The sequence below is a fragment of the Chlorocebus sabaeus genome, chromosome 21 (genome assembly GCF_047675955.1).
Source record: "Chlorocebus sabaeus isolate Y175 chromosome 21, mChlSab1.0.hap1, whole genome shotgun sequence".
NCBI lineage: Eukaryota > Metazoa > Chordata > Mammalia > Primates > Cercopithecidae > Chlorocebus > Chlorocebus sabaeus.
The window spans coordinates 121,576,309-121,596,424 of NC_132924.1; the positions used below are offsets into that span (position 1 = coordinate 121,576,309).

General features: G+C 38.5%; 1 long non-coding RNA gene across 3 annotated transcripts in view; it reads right to left on the bottom strand.

Annotated features, from left to right (window-relative positions):
• The window catches only part of LOC119621547 (uncharacterized), a 112,058-nt gene extending 98,066 nt beyond the window's left edge, over positions 1-13,992 (bottom strand). For all 3 annotated transcript variants that reach the window (XR_012090457.1, XR_012090458.1, XR_012090456.1), the window contains exon 1: positions 13,552-13,992. This is a non-coding gene — a long non-coding RNA (uncharacterized lncRNA). The remainder of the gene's footprint in view (positions 1-13,551) is intronic.
• Between the last annotated feature and the right edge of the window lie 6,124 nt (positions 13,993-20,116).

A 20,116-nucleotide genomic window follows, 5' to 3' on the forward strand; every position in this document is an offset into this window, starting at 1 on the left:
ATTTCTAAATGCCACATGGTTATTTTTTATTTATCTGAGACTCTTTGCCTTTCATAGGCATAATGATCGCATTCATATTTTTAACCAATATATTGATTTGTTATTTACTAGGATTTTGCTCCTTCTAATCCTATTTTGCATTTCCTATTTTTAGTACCTTTTTTTTTTCATATAGCAAGTGATTTTTTTGTCCCAACTTTTATTTTAGATTCAGCCAGTACATGTGCAGGTTTGTCACCTGGATATATTGCATGATGCTGAGGTCTGGGGTATGAATGATCCTGGCACCCAGGTACTGAGCACAGTACCCAAGAGTTAGTTTTGCAACCCTTGCCCTGCTCACTCCCATTCCCCTCCGGTAGTCCCCAGTTTCTATTGTTGCCATCTTTATGTCTCTGCATACCCAATGTTTAGCTCCCACTTATAAGTGAGAACACATAGTATTTGGTTTTCTGTTCCTTCATGAATTAACTTCAGATAATAGCCTCCAGCTGCATCCATATTGCTTCAAAGGACACGATTTCATTATCTTTCATGGGCACTTAGGTTGGTTTCATGTCTTTGCTATTGTGAATAGTGCTGCAACAAACATACCAGTGCATGTGTCTCTTTGGTAGAATGATTTGTTTTCTTTTGGATATATAACCAGTAATGGGATTGCTGGATCAAATGGTAGTTCTGTTTTAAGGTTTTGAGAAATCTCCAAACTACTTTTCACATTGGCTGAACTAATTTACATTCCCACCAACAGTGTCTATGGGCTCCCTTTTCTCCACAACCTTGTCAGCATCTGTTGTTTTTTGACTTTTTAATCATAGCTATTCTGATTGATGTGAAGTGGATCTCACTGTGGTTTTGATTTGCATTTCTCTGATGATTTGTGATATGGAGTGTTTTTTTCATATGTTTGTTGGCTGCTTGTATGTCTTCTCTTAAGAAGTATCTATTCAAGTTCTTTGCCCATTTTTTGATGTGGTTTTGTTTTTTGCTTGTTCAATTGTTTAAGTTCCTCATAGATTCTGGATATTAGGCCTTTGTGGGATATGTAGTTGGCAAACATTTTCTCCCATTCTGTAGGGTGTCTACTTACTCTGTTGATAGTTTCTGTTGCTGTGCAGAAACTGTTTAATCAGATCTCACTCGTCAAATGTTGTCTTTGTTGCAATTGCTTTTGAGGACATAGCTATAAATTATTTCCCAAGGCTGATGTCCAGAATGGTGTTTCCCAGTTTTCCTTCTAGGATTCCTATAGTTTGAGGTCTAACATTTAAATTTTTAATCCATCTTGAGTTAATTTTTGTATATAGTGAAAGGTAGGGGTCTAGTTTGAATCTTCTGTATATGAATAGCCAGCTACCCCAGCACCATTTATTCAACAGGGAGTGCTCTCCCCATTGTTTGTCATTGTCAGCTGCCAAAGATCAGATGGCTGTAGGTGTGCAACTTTATTTCTAGGTTCTCTATTCTGTTCCATTGGTGTATGTGTCTGTTTTTGTACCAGTACCATGCTGTTTTCATTACTGTAGCCTTACAGTATAAAGTTGGGTAATGTGATAGCTCTGGCTTTGTTCTTTTTGCTTAGGATTGCTTTGGCCATTCAGCCTCTTTTTTGGTTCCATATGAATTTTAGACTAGTTTTCTTTTAGGTTTGTGGAAAAATGACATTGGTAGTTTGATATGAATAATATTGAATTTGTAAACTGCTTTGGGCACTTATGGTCATTTTAACAATATTAATTCTTCTAATCCATGAGCATGGATTTTCTATTTTGTTTGTGTCTATTTTTCTATTTGTTTGTGTCATCTGTGATTTCTTTTAGCAGGGCTTTGTAGTTCTCCTTGTAGAAATCTTCCACCTCCTTGGTTAGATCTATTGCTAAGTATTTTATTTTTTGTGGCTATTGTAAATGGAATTGTGTTCTGGATTTGGCTCTCAGCTTAAATGTTACTGGTGTATAGAAATGCTACAAATCTTTGTACATTGATTTTGTATCCTGAAACTTTGCTGAAGTCGTTTATCAGTTCCAGGGGCCTTTTGGTACTGTCTTTAGGGTTTTCTAGGTATAGGATCATATCATCTACCAAGAGAGATAGTTTGACTTACTTTCTATTTGGGTGCTTTTTATTTCTTTCTCTTGCCTGATTGCTCTGGCTAGCACTTCCAGTATTGTGTCGAATAGGAGTGGCGAGAGTGGGCATCTTTGATTTGTTTCAGTTCTCAAGGGAAATGCTTCCAGATTTTGCCCATTTCGTATGATGTTGACAGTGGGTTTGTCATAGACAGCTCTTATTATTTTGAGGCATATTCCTTCAATACCTAGTTTCTTGAGGATTTCCATCATGAAGGGATATTAGACTTTATCAAAAGCTTCTTGTGCATCTACTGAGATGATCACATGGATTTTTCATTTTTAATTTTATGTGGTTAATCACATTTCTTGATTTACATATGTTGAACCCAACTTGCATCCCAGAAATGAAGTGTACTTCATCATAATGAATTAATTCTTTTTTTAGGAAGTTGTTTTTATGGTGAATGAAGAACAAACTTAAAGTCCTACCACAGTGCCTAGCACACAGGGAGAATTTGATACACATTTGCAGAATAAAAGAACATAAAGGCAACTCTTATTGTGCCTTCTCTCATTTCTCTCCTAATAATTAGCAAATTTTAGAATATCTGGACCACTTCCACTCTTAATCACCCACCAGTTAAAGACATTAAGCAGCACAAATTAACTTTTTGATAGATTCAGTTTACAGTATTTTGTTGAGGATCTTTCCATGTATGTTCATCAGAGATATTGGCCTGTAGCTTTCTCTTTTTGTTGTGTCTTTGCCAGGTTTTGGTATCAGGGTGATGCTGGTTTTGTAGAATGAGTTAGGGAGGAGTCCCTCCTCCTCAATTTTTTGGAATAGTTTCAGTAGAATTGGAACTAGTTTTTCTTTGTATGTCTGGTAGAATTGGGCTGTGAATTGATGTGGTCTGGGGCCTTTTATTTTTTTTTTATTTATTTTTTTTATTTTTTGATTGGTAGGTTTTTTATTACTGCTTCAGTTTCAGAAGTCAATATTTTGTTCATGGCTTCAATTTCTTCCTAAAACTGGAAGGTTGTATGTTTGCAGGAATTAATCCATTGCCTCTAGATTTTCTAGTTTGTGATCACATTGGTGTTCATAATAGTCTCTGAGGATCTTTTACATTTCTGTGGGATCAGTTGTAATGTCAGCTTTGTCATTCCCAATTTTGCTTATGTGGATCTTCTCTCTTTTTTCTTCTTTGGCTAATAGTCTGTCAATCTTGCTTATCCTTTGAAAAAACTAATTTTTGGTTTCATGGATTCTTTGGATGGATTTTGGGGTCTCAATTTCATTCAGTGGTGCTCTGATTTTAGTTATTTCTTTTCTTCTGCTAACTTTGGGGTTAGTTTGTTCTTACCTTTCCAGCTCCACTGGTGTGATGTTAGGTTATTAATTTGAGATGTTTCTAACTTTTTGAGTTAGGCGTTTAGCACTATAAACTTTCCTCTTAACACTGCTTTTGCTGCATTCCAGAGATTTTGGTATGTTGTGTCTCTGTTTTCATTTATTTCAAATAAATTTTTTATTTCTGTTTAATTTTGTTTTTACCCAAAAGTCAAATATTAGCAATTTGTTTAATTTCCATGTAATTCTGCTTTTGAGATATCTCCTTGGTATTGATATCTATTTTTATTCCACTGTGGTTCAAGTGTACAATTGGTATGGTTTCAGTTTTTTTTAATTGATTGAGACTTGCTTTATGACCAAGCATGTGGTCAATCTTGGAGTATGTTCTGTGCCCAGATGAGAAGAATATGTGTTCTGTGGTTTATGAGTGAAGTATTCTGTAGATGTCTATTAGGTACAACTGGTCAAGTGTAAAATTTAATAAGTCTAGAATTTATTTGTTAGTTTTCTACCTCAGTGATCTTTCTAACACTGTCAGAGAGGTATTGAAGCCCCCCTCTAATATTGTGTGGCTAAGTCTTTTCATAGGTTTAGATGTAGTTGTTTTATAAATCTGGGTACAACAATGTTGGGTGCAAATATATTTAGAATAGCTAAGTCTTCTTGCTGAATTGAATGCTTCATCATTATATAATGACCTTCTTTTTGTCCTTTTTTACTGTTGTTGGTTTAAAGTCTGTTTTATCTGATATAAGAATAGCGATCTCTGCTCTTTTTTGTTTTCTATTTGCATGGTAGACCTTTCTCCAATCCTTTACTTGGAGCCTATGGGTGTCATTACATGTGAGATGAGTCTGTTGAAAACAGTAGATGGTGGTCGGGCCTGGTGGCTCACACCTGTAATCCCAGCGCTTTGGGAGGCTAAGGTGGGCAGATCACAAAGTCAGGAGTTGGAGACCAGCCAGTTGGAAAGCAGCCTGGCCAACATGGTGAAACCCCATCTCTACTAAAAATACAAAAATTAACCAAGCACGGTGGTGCACACCTGTAATCTCAGCTACTCGGGAAGCTGAGGCAGGAGAATTGCTTGAGCCCAGGAGGTGGAGGTTGCAGTGAGCCAAGATCACGCCACTGCACTCCAGCCTGGGCGACAGAGCAAGACTCCATCTAGGAAAAAAAAAAGAAAAAAAAAAAAGAAAACAGCAGATGGATGGATGGTCTTGTTTTTTATCCAGCTTGCCACTCGGTGCCTTTTAAGTGGGGCATTTAGACCATTTACATTCTAGGTTAATACTGATATCTGAGGTTTTGATCCTATTGTGAAGTTGTTATCTGGCTTGCTTTGTAATTTCTATCATGTAGTTGCTTTCTAGGGTCTGTGGGCTACGTACCTAAGTGTGTTTTTGTGGTAACAGGTAGCATTCCTTCATTTTCTTTTCTTTTTTTTTTTTTTTTTTTTTTTGGAGACAGAGTCTTGCTCTGTCACCCAGGCTGAAGTGCAGTGGTGCCATCTCAGCTCACTGCAACCTCTGCCTCGTGGGTTGAAACGATTATCATGCTTCAGCCTCTCAAGTAGCTGGGACTACAGGCACACACCACCATGCCTAGATAATTTTTGTATTTTTAGTAGAGACAAGGTTTTACTGTGTTGGCCGGGCTGATCCTGAACTCCTGACCTCAAGTGATTCATCTGCCTTGGCCTCCCAAAGTGCTGGGATTATAGGCATGAGCCACCATGCCCCACCCATTCTTTCATTTTCACATTTACAACTCCCTTAAGGACCTCTGTGATGCTGGCCTAGTGGTCACAAATTCCCTCAGGGCTTGCTTGTCTGGAAAATATTTTATTTATCCTTCATTTATGAAGCTTAGTTTAGCAATATATGAAATTCTTTTTTGAAATTTCTAGTCTTTAAGAATGCTGAATATAGGTTCCCAACCTCTCCTGGCTTGTGAGCTTCTGCTGAGAAGTTTGCTATTAGCCTGATGGGGTTTCTTTTGTATGTGACCTAACCTTTTTATCTAGCTGTCTTTACGAATTTTTTCTTTAGTATTGTCTCTGGACAGTCTGGTGACTATGCCTTGGTGCTGTTCATTTTGTACAGTACCTCGCAGGTGCTCTCTGAATTTCTGGTATCTGGATATCAACCTCTCTAACAAAATGAGAAAATCTTCCTTTAATTATTCCCTCAAATGTGTTTTCCAGGTTGTTTGCTTTTTCTTCTTCTCTCTCAGGAAGGCCAATAATTTATAGTTTGGTTGCTTTACAAAATCCCATATTTCTTGAACATTGTTCATTTTTTAACATTCTTTTTTCTTTATTTTTGTCTGACTGAATTAATTTGAAAGACTGGTCTTCAAGTTCTGAAATTCTTCTACTCAGTCCAGTCTATTGACAAAGTTTTCCACTGTATTTTGAAATTCCTTAAGTGAGTTTTTCAATTCCAGAAGAAGCTCTGATTTCCTTTTAGGATATTTACCTCTTCCATCATTTACTGGATTGCTTTAGAAGTTTCTTCATATTGATTATCAACCTTGTCTTGGGTCTCATTGAGCTTCCTTGTAATCCATGCTTTGAATTTATTAGCTATCATTTCTTCGTTTCCATTTTAGTTAGGGATCATCGCTGGAGAACTAGTGTGATCCTTTGGTGATGTCACTACATTCAGATTTTTCATGGTGCCAGAATTCTTATATTGATTCCTTATCTAGAGGAGCTGGCACTTCTAATTTTTGTAATTATTTTCAAGCAAGTAGGGTTTTTTTTTCTTTCCCCCTACCCATGATGTAATTTTTTTGTTGTTACTACTCTTTTCTTTCTTTCTCCCCCACCCTCCACTCTTTAGTGGGTGTGACTATAGAGAATGCTTGGTGGGATCATTTGGCTTTGCTTCTATAGCCCTATGCATTTCTGTCAGCAGGTTTTATATTGGACTATGCAGTTCGACCTACAAGCTGTAGATGGCACTTAGAGGTAAGAGCCTGTTGCTGCCAACATGACTGGGTATATACTTGATCCTCGTTTACTGGGAGAAGTTCTCTGTTGCCTCAGGTAATGGGCTGATTTGTGGAGTGCACAATGGTCTGACTCCCTGCTCAGTCCCTTCATGGGCGGGGGTAGGGGGCCAACATTGGTGAAGCCAGACCAGGCAGGTCCACCTACAGTCCCTGGTGGCAGGCACAAGCACCAGTGCTAACTGAGAATCCAGTGGGCTGTCGCCAAGGGCCCAAAGGTGTGCCTAGGCAGGGAGTTGGGAAACTTCCTTGGCCCCAAGTTCTCTGCACAAAGATGGAGGGAGCCTAAATTCCTAATCCAGGAGAGTGGGTGCTCCAGATGCCTGGAGATCTGCCTGGGTGTGGAGCAGAGAGGGCCCCCCTGTACCAGGGTTTCTGCCCATAAAGGGTAGTGTAGCTTAGGTTGATCCAGACAAGCAGGTGCTCCAAGTGCCTGGATTTCTGCCTGGGAGTGAAGCAAAGAGGGCCCCACTGCACCATGATCTCAAAGGAGCAGTTGGGGCACACAGTAATGGCACACACAGACCACCAAGGTGGTCACTAAGCTGGCCCTAGCTACAAGTCTCACTGCCCAGGAGAAACTACAGCTGTAGAAGCTCTCCTCCCACCACAGACTTGTGTTGGAAGAGAGTACAATCCCAGCACCTACTGCTGAGGAGCTTTCCACAGTTCTGACTGTAGAGGTTCCTACCCTGCTCTACAGGAGGTTCTCCAATCTCTGGTCCAAGACTAAAATTCCTGCATGGCTATGCTGTTAGGTCGCCAAACAATGGCTGACTTTGTATACCTCCAGATTAAAAATTGTGTCCTGCTCTTGATCCTGGGTCTGGAAAAATGTCTATAGCTTTGTCTGGTGTCTGTCCTCAGCATCTACAACACTGTCCCCACATCAGCTCCAGGACTTGGAAGAATGAAAGTGCTCTCCCTCAGCCTGGATTGCTCAGATCCCCGGTGGAAAGGTGAGTCACAGAGGGAGGCTCTCTGCCTCTCTTTCACATGGGGGCTTCACTAACTTTAATCAATGGGATGCCATTATGGAGGCTGTTTACCAGCATTCTCTTCCACAGGATCTGGGGTCGCCTTCATGATTCTGATGGATTTCCATTTTTCTTCTTGAATTAAACTCACAGAGTTGATTTTGGTGCACGATCTTGCTATTTCCAAGTGGCTGAGGCATGCTGAAAGCTTCCAATCCATGTTGGGAAGAAAAGGTGGGGAGTGCGTTCTTTTTTTATACTCTTCTTTCCTGCTTTTAATTAGTTTTCCTTTGTTCTTTTTTATTTTTTTCATTATTGATTAGTTTGTATTATTTTACTATTTTTCTCAGGTTATCCTTAAATTTAATATTCTATAGCAAAACCTACAGTCAATTAATTTCTATTTCACTCTACCTCCAACCTCCAGGCAAGAAGAGAATCAGTTTGCTTTTGTTCTACCTTCCCTGGCCCTTCTCCATTACCTTCATTTCCTGTGACTTTCATACTGATGTGGTCTGGGATGTTAGGTGTTAGGTTCAATTTTTTTTTCAATTTATAAATAATAAAATCGTATTTAATTTTAAAAAGTTGTGGGTTTTGGGGCTTTTTGGTTTTGTTATTGTTGTTTTCATTCACCAATAATTTCCTGCATCTCACTATTTTCCCCTGGATTCATTATTCTTCTTATTGGAGCCCTAAGAATTCTTTCAATGAATGTCTAAAAATTATAAATTGTCTGAGCTCTCAAATTACTAAATATATTTTGTTGTTGTTTTAACTCTTAACTCTTGAATTAACTGGTTAAAGAGTTTTGTTTAAGTTACAGTTATTCTGCTTTAACACTTTTTAAAAAATGTGAGTTTGTTCTGATACAATTGACATATTAAAGACCAATTAGACATAATGTGATGTACGTGCTGATGTGGGATTTAGTCTACAAAATACACAAACTGAACCGTAAAAAATGCATCCAACTAACCTACATAGTAATGCACAAAATTCATGTGCACACACCTATCTCAAACATCAACCAGCTACCTTAGTATACCACATGTGTTATAAGCCACATCCATCCACAGCTGGTGTTACAACTTTCCATCCTAATTCAAATAACCCTCCTTACACCACTCACATCCTTTCCAATGCCCACTTCCTCACACAACCTTTAGGTCTTTTTTAAAGTAACGTGCCATATTTGTTGTGGTATTTATATATTTCTTAACAAGTTAACATGTGTAAAACTGTGTCACCATTTTTTTCTTGGGGGTTCTATCTTTTTTTAGATAGGAGCATTTTTAAGGGTCAACATTTTTAGTATTGTGCCCTATTCCCTTTTTCCCATAAGCCTGGTGGCTTTTGTTACATGATTTTACATAGTACTTTGATTTTTTAGGAGTGCATATGTCACTTTATAGCAGAACTGACTATATTTTCCTTACTGAAATGTCCTTGTTTCATAATCACGTGATACTATTTTCGTAACACAAAACTTTCTCTTACCTCTCTGGCTATATGAGATATATGAAAAGTCCTATTCTGTTTGCTTCATTAATTTTGCTTTTTAGGGATAAGTCTATATTGGCTGAATTTGTTTTTTCTCTTTTATCATGGGGCTCATCTCAAAGTTTGGTTATTCTTAATTGTGCATTTGTCTTTGCTGAGCTATCTTTATGACTGCCTGCCACCTCTGTTTGTGCTGGAAGAGGCAGGGATGAGCAAGCCCTGTTGCACTATGACACTGTTTTTCATTAGGTTGTTTGGTGCGGGGGGGAGGGTTCCAACTCACTTGAAGGTTTCAAAAACATCGAAGTAAGATTTCAGCCAGGGCACTCCATTACATGTAAATCTTTGTTTTGGTTTTCTATGGCTGCTATAACAAATTTTCACAAATTTAGCAGCTTAAAATATAAATGTATTATCTCACAATTCTGTAGGTCAGAAATCTGGGTGAATTCAGCTGGTTTTCCTGCTTCAGGTATTACAAAGCTAAAGCCAAGGTGTCAGCCAGTGGGGCTCTTATCTGGAGGCTCTGGAAATAAATCTGTTTCAAGCTCATTCAGGTTGTTGGTTGAATTCAGTTCATTGTGATTGTAGGACTGAGGTCTCCATTTCCTTGCTGGCTGTTGGCTGGAAGTCATGCTCCCAGTCATTCAAAAGACCACCACATTCCCTGGCTCACAGCCCCATTCATCCATCTTCAAAGCCAACGTTGGTAGGTCATATCCTTCTCATGTTTTGTATCTCTCTAACCTAATCTCCCTTCACCTCTTCTTCCTGTTGTATCTCTCTAACCTACTGTTCCTCCTTCCTCTTCTGCTTTTAAGGCTCATACACTGACATTTGGCCAGCCTGAATAATCCAGGATAGTCTCACTATTTTAAAGTCAACTGATTAGTAACCTTAATTACGTCAGCAAAGCCCCTTCATACCAGTGCCTAGATTAGGGTTTGATTGAATAACAAGGGAACAGAAATCTTGAGGGCACATCTTTGAAATTCTGCCTACCAAAATCTCAGTATTTGTGTCCATTTTATTTACGGTATACAGAAATTTTTTAGGAACTTATCAAATCATTTCTTGAACTAGATATGTGAGTTTATATCCTACTAAGATGGAAAACTCAGATATATTTAGCTAAGTGCTGGCTCTCTCCCCCAAAATTAACCCTGGAGAAGTTACAGAAACATGTGCTACAGAAGGAAAAAAAAAACATAAGAGAAACCACTGAACTTAGTCTTGAATCAATGTATATGACAGAGGTCTGAGGAGGCAGAGTGCATTGGAAGAAACAGTGGGAGGACAGGTTGGAGAACAACTTTCCATGTTCCATTCTTGCCTCTCTCTCTAAATGCTTTGGGACCATCATGTCTAACCCTTCTTTACAGATATTGGTGAGCACAGCTTAGGCCACAGTGATGTTCATACTGTAGTGACCAAACAGGAGGAAATCACCCTTCCAGTCTCTTTCTCTCCACACTCCTACTGTATTATGACTTATCTTGATACAGACTAGAGTCACACATATTACCTGAAAGAGTAGTTGATAATTCCAGAGGAAGAAAAAAAAACCCTCAGCCAAAGTAATTGCTTCCCTAAGTACAACAATAAAAGAAAGACGACAGATGAAACAACATGTTTCATCTAAAGGTAGGCCGAGAAATGTAAATAAGCATGATAAAAATGCTTAAGGATATCAGGGACTCAGAGCTACCTCATTGCACAACTCCTGAGGCACCAGTCACACTGCATTCCCAGAGAATGATGCTGTTGTACAGTGTGGTAGCCCTGTAAGTGATGATATTACTAATATGATATAAAAATAAGAAGCAAGGAAAACAGAATCAACCAGAAATATTATGTATAAAAATAATATTTTAAGTAACAAAAACAATAGATGTGATAAAGAGTTGGATGCTTACTACTGAAGAACAAATTAGTAAATTGAAAGATCAGATTAGACATATTTAACAATTTGATAAAGCAACAGAGAAAAATAGAGCTTTAAACTACAAAGAAAGAACTAAAGATACAGAAGTAAAGCAATAGAGTCTTAATAGGAGGGCCAGAAGGAAAAAAAACTATATATATGTATATGTGTAAATGCATATATATACATATATATACATATATAATCAAATATGGGAATAAATATTTCAAAAAACAATGACTAGAGAAATCTGGTAGAACCACCTTAATCAAGTGATCAAAGTTATCACCAACAACAGACAAGACAACACTACATGTATATTCCCAGCTCTAACTAAAAGATAAGGTAGTTGAGTTATATTTAGGAGATTCGATACTTCCTGATTAACTGCCTGGACTCTGGAGTCAGACTGACCAGATTTGAATCCTAGACCTGCCACATACAAATTGTGTGTGATTTCCTATAAGTTATTTTACCATTTGCATCGTGGCCTTTGGGGTTGTTTCTAATGTTCCAAAAAATAGGAGGAACAAAAGTTAATTTGTATCATTCATATCATATTTTGCATGTCATTACAAAGAAAGAAGCCATTCAAACATTCAGGTTGCAAATGTGAAGGACCCACAATCCATTTCACAGAGTTCCAGGACAGCAGACCTAACAGAACCACAAGGGCTTCCTACTTTCTTCCACATATAAGGACTTAGAAGTCATCACCGCCATTCTCACAAGAAAAAAAAGCTGAACAAAATGAAAACCAACAACCCCTTTTAGAGTCATCAGAGAACAGACATCACAGGGCAAACTGCTGGTCCAGAAGCTGGAAAGTGAAGAGAATACTAAGAGTCTCAGCTTAGCAGGAGCAGAAGTCCAGGAGCAGGAGCCCTCGACTGCAGCCAGTGCTGGTAGGAGCACTCGAACTGCAATTGATAAACTTCTGGAGACTCAGTATGAACTCACAGGAGAGTTAAAACTCTGGAAGCTCAGTCTCGGGGTGGGGAGGACATTTTCATGAGTTTCACCTCCAGGAGTTCCTCTAGGCTCTCACAGTGAAGATCAGGTAAAAGTCCCTTATAACTTCAGTCAGGGGAGGGGAAAAAGTAACAATTTGAAATACAGTTGACCTTGAACAACACAGGTTTGAACTGCAAGGGTTCACTTATATACAGATTTTCTTCCTCCTCTACTACTCCTGAGACAGCAAGACCAACCCTTCTCTATTAGCCTGTTCTCATACTGTTATAAAGAACTACCTGAGACTGGGTAATTTATGAAGAAAAGAGGTTTAATTGACATAGTTGCACAGGCTGTACAGAAGCATGGCTGGAAGGCCTCAGGAAATTTACAGTCATGGTGGAAAGTGAAGGGAAAGCAACCACATCTTCCAAGAGTGAGGAGAGAAGTGACACACTTTAAAACCACCAGATCTCATGAGAACTCACTCACTATCCCGAGAAGAGCAAGGAGGAAATCTGCCTCCATGATCCAGTCACCTCCCACCAGGCCCCTTCTCCAACATCTGGGGATTACAGTTTGAGATGAGATTTGGGTGGGTACACAAACCATATCACCATCCTGTTTCCCCTCCTTGGTCTGCTAAACATGAAGACTTAGAAGATGAAGACTTTTATGATGATCCACTCCCAGTTTTCTTTCTATTATTATTATTATTATTATTATTATCATTATTGAGACAGGGTCTTGCTCTATTGCCCAGGCTGGAGTGCAGTGGTGCTGATCACAGCTCACTGCAGCCTTGACCTCCAAGCCTCAATCAATCCTCCTGCCTCAGCCTCCTGAGTAGCTGAGACTATAGGCACACATCATCACGTCCAGCTAATTTTTGTATTTTTTTTAGAGACAGGGTTTCACCATGTTGCCGAGGCTGGTCTTGAACTCCTGGGATCTAGCAATCCACCTGCCTTGGTCTCCCAAAGTGCTGGGATCACAGGTGTCAGCCACTGTACCCAGCAGTGATTTTCTTAATAATATTTTCTCACCTCTATCTTACTTTATTGTAAGAATATAGCATATAATACATATAATGTACAAAATATTTGTTAATCAACTGTTTATGTTATCAGCCCGGCTTCCATTCAACAGTAACCTATTAGTAGTTAAGTTGTGGAGGAGTCAAAACTTATGCTTGAATTTTTGACTGTGCAGGGGGAAGAGGGCTGTCAGTGCCCCTAAGCAAGAATCAACTGTATGCCCAGGAGATTCTGTTCTCCTTAACAAAACCCTGCCCTCAAGGAAAACTACCTTTCCAGAGCCCAGCCCATTTGGGTTTTACCAGAGTCTAATCAACCTGAGGGAAGGGAAATACCCAACTCCAGCCCCCTCTCGCCTTCCTCTCTTGCCTGAAGGGGAAAGGGAGGGTGAAGGGGCGCTGAGAAGACAGCACAGGGGCACAGGCTCACTGAAAGGCCAAGGCTTAATCCTAAACAGATAGAACAACTCCCCTCCCCCACACCTTCCCATCACATCAGCAGGGCTCCTATATAGGAGACAGCAGATGAAAGAATTACAAGCCTCAGACCCTATTTAGGAAAAAGTCCCTGAGGAAACCCAAAGACAATAGGAGAGACAAAAATAAGATTATTAGAGATTATTTTAACCTCTGACACTTCCAACTAGAAGCAAACAACAAACATAGCCAACTTCTAGCCAGAGTTTCATAAAATCGAAAGTCCCAGTTCCTACCTCAGTTCATAAAACCGAAAGTCCCAGTTCCTACTTCAGTTCCTTGTACCGATACATCATAACTGGGTATCATCAAAAAAATTACAAGGCATGTTTAAAAGCAAAAAAACACAGTCAGAAGAGACAAATTAGTCTCCCCGAGCATTTGGGGAACAGAGTTTTTAAGGACAACTTGGTGGGTGGGAGGAAGCCAGTGAGCCAGGAGTGCTGATTGGCCAGGGATGAAATCAGAGTCGAAGCTCTTTTCTTGTGCTAATTCAGTTCCCAGGTGGGGCCATAAGATCAGATGAGTCAGTTTACCAATCTTGGTGGTGCCAGCTGATCCATCAAGTGCAGGGTCTGCAAAATATCTCAAGCACTGATCTTAGGAGCAGCTTAGGGAGGGTCAGAATCTTGTAGTCTCCAGCTGCATGACTCCTAAACCATAATTTCTAATCTTGTGGCTAATGTTAGTCCTATAAAGGCAATCTAGACCCCAGGCAAGAAGGAGATCTGCTTTGGGAAAGGGCTGTTATCATCTTTATCTTACACTATAAACTAAGTTTCTTCTAAAGTTAATTCAGCCTATTCCCAGGAACAAACAAGGACAGCTTGGAGGTTAGAAGCAAGAGGAAGTCGATTAAGTTAGATCTCTTTCACTGTCTGAGTCATAATTTTGCAAAGACAGTTTCAGTTTTGGAGCTATTTATGAAATGCTGATGGTTGCCAACAATTGAACAGTATTCTTTTCCTATGGACTTCATGATCTAAATTGTTAAGCTTTCTCAGAGGTGGATAACAGTATAGGAGAGGCCGTAATGGCATTCAATTATACTTTTTAGAAAAAAATTAGCAGTCCAAAATTAACAGAAACAAATTTTGCTTTACCAATAATAAACAACATTTCCTTTATAGAAAACATTAATGAAATACAGATGCCAAAATATGTTCAGGTATTCTAACAAATTTTCAACTGTTATAATCACAGATTAATCATAGATTATTATCACTCTGGTTTCTCCTGCAGTTTTAAAATAAACTTTTAACTCTTCCTCCTAATTACTGGTGCTTCACAGTTTGAAAATCCGAGCCTTGAAAACATTCCTAGAAGGCTTTTTGAGATGTAATTTTTTAATTACATATTTTTTTATCATAAATAGAATGGTTTTGTATACATCTAGAAAATATATGAAGACATTAAGAAGACTTCAATCATCCGTTGTTATTGACTTCTGACAATCAGACATTCCTACTCAGTTATGTGAGCTTAGTTCTTGCCTACAACCTGATCAGCTGCATTTTTCTGCAAGAAAAAGAAACTGGATTTTGCTCCACAATCCTGTCTTTCTCCTGCAGCCTAGATTATGCTGGAAAGTCAAAATAGTGTCATGATGCATAACCATAGGCATCATGCCTCCCTTTCTTATAAGAAGGTACCAAAGTTAACTTTTCAAAAGGTTAAAAATGTAATTTATGCATAAGGTAGAGAATGAATGCATGTCAAAAAAAAATTTCTACTCATTAATAAGAGAACTAGCAAGATGGCAAAACTGGCTCAAGGAACATTTGAGGAAATGGGTATTTATAGGTATTTGAGAAAAGAATGTTAGTGACTACTATTTTTTTTATATATATATATACAGAGCTCGCTCTGTCACCCAGGCTAGAGTGCAGTGGCATGATCTTGGCTCAGTGCAACCTCCACCTTCCAGGTTCAAGCAATTCTCCTGCCTCAACCTCCCAAGTAGTGGGGATTACAGGCATGTGCCACCACACCTGGCTAATTTTTTGTATTTGTAGTAAAGACAGTGTTTCACCATGTTGTCCAAGCTGGTCTCAAACTCTTGACCTTAGGTTCTCTGCCCATCTTGGCCTCCCAAAGTGCTGGGATTACAGGTGTGAACCACTGCAATAGTGACTATTATTTATAATGTAGTAACTTGGATGGGATCTTGGAACAGAAAAAGGACATTAGGAAATCTGAATAAAGTATGGGTTTTAGTTAATAATAATATATCAATGTTCGTCAATTGTGACAAACGCACCATATTAACATAAGTTTAATATTAGGAAAAAGTGGGGAAGACGCAAGTAGCAACCCTCTGTACTGTAAGAGTTAAAGAAAGAAGAAAGAAACATGAAACATGGCTTAACAGTCAAAGATAGGTTTATTTTTGTGGAATAAACCTGAGAGGGGCTTCTGGTCAGTTTCAGTCAGGACCACTCTCTCTTACAGACTAAGAGTATATATTGGTTTTAGGGTGAGGGGGTTTATCACAAGCTTGGAATGTGTCTGTGTAGGGGAGAAGTTTATGGCGGGTTGGAATGCCCCTGGGTAGAGGGAAGGTTATCTTTGGGGCTGACATCTTTCTGGCCAGTGGGAAGGTTGTCTCAGGGCAGGCACACATCTCTGGTCAGGGAGGGATTTGGAATGTTTCTGGTCAGAGATGTCATTTGTGGTTTACAGTCATGCTGACCTTAGCCATTAGGCTGATCCCCTTTGGATTTAGGCAGTTTTTGATCAAGGTAAACTTAAAATGATAGTGCTTGTCCAAGATGGCGATATTCTTGCTTTGTCATGTACTATCGTCACAAATTTTGTAAATCTAAAACTGTTTTAGATTTACAAAAAAACTGTTCCAAAGTTCTAAAGATTTTATTTTAAAAAATGAAAAAAATATTAGCATAAGAGCTCTAGGTTATATAAAACGGGTTACTGTCCTGCAACACACTAAAGTAGTAATTATAACCTTTTAGGTTATCTTTTCTACTAGACAGAATTGATTTGCATCACTGCCAGACAAATAACTCACAATAACATGTAACTTCACAGACGTGGGTGCTTTAATCATTAATAGATCGTAAGACAAACAAGAACATTGCCCTAAATATTTAAATAATTTTCAGATAGACCTGTTCAACAATGCTCCAAAGTGACATTGGAAGGACACGCCTGCCTCCTTGAGCCTTATTCCTAAGTTTTGAATATAAAATGAGCTTTTAAAAAAAAATCTCCTAATAGTTTGCCTTCTGAATATATTTAGATATTCTAAAATAGCAGACAATTCAACTTTAACCTAACTTTTTCTACGTAGTGAGATATTGCCGAAGCCTGGGAAGCAGGTTTTTCAATAGGGGTGCCAGGTTTAGCAAATAAAAATACCGGATGCTCTGATAAATTTGGATTTCAGATAAAGAACAAATAATATAATGTAAATGTAATAAACAATAATTTTTAGTATAAGTGGGTCCCAAATATCACATAGCTTCATATTATTATTTCTTTGGGCTCGCCCAGTACTAATACTCTATGAAACATTCCCTTAGCAACAAATCACAAAGATAGCAGACACATTTTTTTCTACATGAACTTTGAATCCATTCATATTTTCAGCTTCTTATGTTCTCTACAAACACAAAACTATGTTTGAATACTGTACTCCATTTGCTTTGCTACATAAGCAATTTAAAATGTCACAGAGGATCTCAGGGTTAGACAATACAGGAAGACAATGAGATATCTTTGTAGCCTTACAACAGCTGGGGTTTGGCTCTTAGTGAGACAAAGGTAATCCCAATTATTCACCGCGTGTTCCTGACCTTCCCAAGGCAAGGATTTGAATAAGGCCCTATTGTTCATACTGACCTAATTCAAAGTTCTTTGCAGCTTACCTTGTGCTAATCACTGGCAAGTGGTCTCCAGCTGCTCTTTGGTTTTGGTTGTTTCACGCCCTTGATCCTATATGGTAGTGGGAAGATTTCCTCATCATTTTTGATAAGACAAATTTTACTTCAGTTTTTGTTTTCTCAGGCATAACTGAGAACCTATAACCATAACTGCATTTTACCCTTTCTTTGTTTAATAAGAGTGACAAAAACCATGGTAGACATTTTTTTCTACACTGAAAATAGAAGTCGAATATGTACACTGTTCTCCAAAATAAAAGCATATCTCAGAAGTTCACCTCATTCAGATCAATGTATTTCTGAACTCTTGTCTCACGTCTAGAGCCTTCTTAAGTTCAGCCAATGAGAAAACAAGCTCAATAGTCAGTGATGGATCCATCTCAGAGGAGCAGAAATCCACCTACCTGTTGTTGTCCCCAGTGACTGACCACAGCTACACCAAGAAGCAGATCTGAACCACCATTCCATTCTCCTCTTCTCCCAGGGCCATGCTCCCTCAGACACTGGGAAAATGCAAAGTGTAGAGACCATGATTTCAACTTTGAGTAGAGTAAAATAGTGCCCCTTCTAGAACTCAGGGTCCTTATTCCATTCCCATCTCAGGTGGTGGATCCTAATTAACCCAACTATCAGAATTTGGTTTTTTTTCCAGACCCTAAGTGAATTACTAAAGGATATACTCAGGCAGAGAGAAAGGGACTCAAGACAGGTGGTCTGAAGGGTATGAAGAACAAAGAAGAAAGAAAGAGATCATCTGTAGCTGATTGTCCATGAATATTGATTAGGTAATACTATGTAAATTGGTAAGACTAATGTCTAACCAAGGCTGGTTGTGGTGGCTCATGCCTGTAATCCCAGCATTTCGGGAGGCCGAGGTGGGCGGATCACTTGAGGTCAGAAGTTCGAGACCAGGCGGGCCAACATGGCAAAAACCCACCTCTACTAAAAACACAAAAATTAGCCAGGCACCCAACTCACGGCAACCATGAGTTCTAACAAATTGTCAAGAAAGGATATTTGTGGTATTACACAAACTCTTCTAGAGATTTATAAATGAGGAAGGGGGCACAATCCCCAAGTCTTTAAATAAATTTTCATGACACTAGCATAACCTCAACATAAAACTCAGTGAAGATAGTGCAAGAAAGGAAAGTTTGATGCCAATTTCATTCTTGAACATAGATTTAAAAAATCCTGAAAAACAAAGTTAACAGACAGAATTCATTAATATATTAAAAATATGTAAATATGGCCAGGCACAGTAACTCATGCCTGTAGTCCCAGCTACTCAGGAGGCTGAAGTGGGAAGATCAAGTGAGCCCCAGAGGTCGAGGCTGCAGTGAGCTGTAATCATGCCACTGCACTCCAGCTTGGGCAACAGAACAAAACTCTGTCTCAAAATAAAATGAGAAAAAATAAATATATAAAAATTAAACTGGGTTTATCCCAGGAATTGAAGGTTGATTTAACATTGCAAAATTCATGTAAACACTAACAGGTTAAAGAAGAAAAATGTCCATAAATAAATACAGAAAAACAGCTTTGATCAAAATCAAAATCAATCTCTCTCTCTTTTTTTTTTTTTTTTCTTTTTGAGACAGTCTCACTCTGTTGCCCAGGCTGGAGTGCAGTGGCACAATCTCAGCTCACTGCAACCTTCACCTCCCAGGTTCAAGCGATCCTCCCACTTCAGCCTCTCAAATAGCTGGGATTACAGGTGTGGGCTACCACACGTGGCTAATTTTTGTATTTTTAGTAATGATGGGGTTTCACCATGTTAGCCAGGCTGGTCTCCAACTCCTGGCCTCAAGTGATCTGCCTGCCTCGGCCTCCCAACATGTTGGAATTAGAGGCGAGAGCCGCTGTACTGGACCAAAGTTAATCTCTATGCTTAAAATCCATAGCAAATTAGGAATACAATGAACCTTAATCTGATAAGGGCATCTACAAAAAAATTTACAGTAAATATCATGCTTACAGTTGAAACACTGACAGCCTTTAGGATCAGCACATAACAAGGCTGCTTGTTATCAACTCTTCTAATCAACTCTATACTGGACATTCTAGCTAACATGATAAAGCAAGAAAAAGACATTGAAAAGAAAGGGAAAACTTCCAGATGATTTACACTAAAACTATGTACTTAAGTCCAAATTTACCCACTGATAAATTACTACAATTAATAACAGAATTTATATATTTGGCTGGACACAAAATCAACATACAAAAATGAATTGTAGTCCAATTTATAAGTAGCAAATAATCAGAAAATTAAATTTTAGACATCACTTATAATAATATGAAAAACAATGACACTTCTAGATATAAAGATGTGTGAGACCTCTACAGAGAAAATTAAGTTTGTTTTGAGAGACATTGAAAAAGACTTTTTAAAATGCAGAGCACTGTGTTCAAGAATTGTTAAGACTCAATATTCCAGTTTAATCCCTAAATTGATTGATAGATTTTATGTAACTCTAAATGAAATCACGGCAGCTTTTTGCTTTTGTAAAAACTGACAAACTGATTCTAAAATGTTTGTGTAAATACAAATGTCCAAGAATAGCCAATTCACTCTTTAAGATGTAGGAAAGAAACATGGAAAGATTTGCTTTTATCAGCTTTCCAAACATATTACAAAGCTTTGAGAATTAAACTAGTGTGGCATTGGCTCAGAGACACACACAGTAATAAAACAGATCAGAAGGCAGAAACAGACCCCCATACTTACAGAGAATTGGTAATAAAACTGCCCAATGGGTTCACCTTGCCTATTGCCTAGATAAAGCCAATTTATCAAGACAGGGGAATTGCAATAGAGAAAGTGTAATTCACTCAGAGCCAGCTGTGTTGGAGACAGGAGTTTTGTTATTACTCAAACCAGTCTCACTGAGCATTC